Below are 3,195 nucleotides of genomic sequence, written 5' to 3' on the forward strand. Positions count from 1 at the left end.
AGGAAGGAACCTCAACTGAGAAAATGCCTCTATAAGATCCAGCTATTAGTGTCAATGAGCTTTTTGGTTTATAAATATGGGTTCATAAACACAGGGTGTTAAGATATTTAAATGACTATATTATAATGAATTACATATGTAAAGTACTGAAATTAATAGTGGTATTTTGCATTATATTATAGGTACATAACTAGAGCTAAATGGTTGCACAACACAGAAACTATATTGAGTATAATCTAATAGTTAATATTAAATTCTAGCCATCATAACTACTAGTGTACATTATTGTTCAGAAAATCTGCTGTAAACAAAGTATCTTCAAAGAAACAGAATATTAATGATATAGTAAATTCTCTTAGTTTACAGATTAGGAACCAAGGCTCTCCCTTTCCCTCCAAGTCTTGAGGGTAGACCACCAAGGCCTTGTTTTAAAAACCAGGCAAGTGATTTATCACAGAGCTATATCCCCAGCCTTCTAAGGGTTGAGATACTAGCTTGTTCAAGTAATATGCAAGTAGCATTTATAGGACTGATGTAGTCTGGGCAGTTTTTACTATTTTTAACATTATTTTATAAATAAATGTTACCATTTTAACTATAATAGGAAAATTATCAAGTAATAAAACTGTTTATTCAGCCAAACAACTGTTCTAGTTTCTCCCCCCCCCCCCTTTTTTTTTGGTTTGAGACAGGCTTTCTCTGTATAGCCCTGACTGTCCTGGAACTCACTCTGTAGACCAGGCTGGCCTCGAATTCAGAAATCCACCAGCCTCTGCCTCCTAGAGTGCTGGGATTACAGGAATGTGCTTAGTTTCTCCCTTTTAAACAAGCATTTTAAGAACAGTATGCTGGGGCTGTTGAGATGGCTCAGTGGTTAACAGCACTTCCAGAAGACCTGAGTTCAACTCCTAGCAACCACTTGGTAGCTCACAACCATCTGTAATGGGATCCAGCACCCTCTTCTGGAAGGTCTGAACAATATGCTGTTTGTAATAATAGAGCACTTTAATATCTTCAAAGAACTTTATCTACAGGACAAAGTTCATTTCACATCACTTGATTTAGCTGAAAAATGCTTACGCAAAAATCAGCAGCTTTAAACACTTCTTTATATCATAGTGACTTCATACATTGTGAAATAGTTCTTTATTATCTTGCTATTTTCTTCAGATAGCCAGTTCTCCTATTGTAGTTGGTTTATAAGTGCTTCTACAGACTTTCATCTTCCTATAGTTTGCTGCTCTTATAGCTCAAGAACATTGATCTTTGAGTGTAGGGTAGACATTTTTTGCCAAAGATATCCTTTATTTGTGTCAATTATGAATGTCCAGTTTGTAAAATTTCTTTTTTTTTTAATTTTTTTATTCGATATAATTTATTTACATTTCAAATGATTTCCCCTTTTCTAGCCCCCCCAGTCCCCGAAAGTCCCGTAAGCCGCCTTCTCTTCCCCTGTCCTCCCTCCCACCCCTTCCCACTTCCCCGTTCTGGTTTTGCCGAATACTGTTTCACCGAGTCTTTCCAGAACCAGGGGCCACTCCTCCTTTCTTCTTGTATCTCATTTGATGTGTGGATTATGTTTTGGGTATTCCAGTTTTATAGGTTAATAACCACTTATTAGTGAGTGCATACCATGATTCACCTTTTGAGTCTGGGTTACCTCACTTAGTATGATGTTCTCTAGCTCCATCCATTTGCCTAAGAATTTCATGAATTCATTGTTTCTAATGGCTGAATAGTACTCCATTGTGTAGATATACCACATTTTTTGCATCCACTCTTCTGTTGAGGGATACCTGGGTTCTTTCCAGCATCTGGCAATTATAAATAGAGCTGCTATGAACATAGTAGAGCATGTATCCTTATTACATGGTGGGGAATCCTCTGGATATATGCCCAGGAGTGGTATAGCAGGATCTTCTGGAAGTGAGGTGCCCAGTTTTCGGAGGAACCGCCAGACTGCTTTCCAGAGTGGTTGTACCAATTTGCAACCCCACCAGCAGTGGAGGAGTGTTCCTCTTTCTCCACACCCTCTCCAACACCTGCTGTCTCCTGAATTTTTAATCTTAGCCATTCTGACTGGTGTAAGATGAAATCTTAGGGTTGTTTTGATTTGCATTTCCCTAATCACTAATGAAGTACTTTGGTGTCCATCCTCATACAAGGACTCTTCAATGTCTGTGTCTTTCATTTCTATGACTTCCTTGGGAGCTGGTATAAAAGAATTAATGACAGGCTTAGAATTTTCTGTAGGCATAAAATGGTTATAAAAGATCTGTAATTTATGTTTAATTCTTTAACTGTGTTTAAGAGTGATGAATTTTCCTGACCTCACACAGCTTCCATGGAATTATTTGTAAAGTTTGGATAAACAAGAATGATTGGTAATGATGTCTTCTGAATTTGAAGTTGTCAAAGCCATACTTGTAGAATTTAGATTCTTAGAAGATGCACAAAATCCAACTACATCTAAATCTTGATTAATTGATGTTTTTAAGGTATCTTGTTTAAGGGTTAATATGTTAGTTTGTAGACTTTCTGCTCTTGGAGCTGGTGGCTTTACCAGGCTAATGAATCAAGAAAGTCTGCATGTTCAGGGAGTACATCTATGTCACCTATGTTTTCCTTTGCTTCATTTGATATAAATGATTCTTATGACATAGTTTTTAGGCATACTTCTTTGTCATCTCTCAATTTGTCTTCTAAGACTTTTTTAGTGGTATTATCTTCTTCTTTGTCCTTTTCCTCTTCCTCTTCCTCCTCCTCCTCCTCCTCCTCCTCCTCCTCCTCCTCCTCTTCTTCTTCTTCTTCTTCTTCTTCTTCTTCTTCTTCTTCTTCTTCTTCTTCTTCTTCTTCTCTTCTTCCTCTTCTTCTTCTTCCTCTTCTTCCTCCTCCTCCTCCTCCTCCTCCTCCTTTTCTTCTTCTTCTTCTTCTTCTTCTTCTTCTTCTTCTTCTTCTTCTTCTTCTTCTTCTTCTTCTTCTTCTTCTTCTTCTTCTTCTTCTTCTTCTTCTTCTTCTTCTTTTTGAGACAGGGTTTCTCTGTATAGCCTTGGCTGTCCTGGAACTCACTTTGTAGCTGGTCTCAAACGCAGAAATCCACCTGCCTCTGCCTCTGCCTCTGCCTCTGCCTCTGCCTCTGCCTCTGCCTCTGCCTCTGCCTCTGCCTCCCAAGTGCTGGGATTAAAGGTGTGCGCC

General features: G+C 38.5%; 1 pseudogene; it reads right to left on the minus strand.

Annotated features, from left to right (window-relative positions):
* Window positions 1-1,108: 1,108 nt before the first annotated feature.
* On the minus strand, window positions 1,109-2,757 carry LOC127672095 (THAP domain-containing protein 5-like; annotated as a pseudogene).
* Window positions 2,758-3,195: the final 438 nt, after the last annotated feature.

Source organism: Apodemus sylvaticus, chromosome 21 (genome assembly GCF_947179515.1).
Source record: "Apodemus sylvaticus chromosome 21, mApoSyl1.1, whole genome shotgun sequence".
NCBI lineage: Eukaryota > Metazoa > Chordata > Mammalia > Rodentia > Muridae > Apodemus > Apodemus sylvaticus.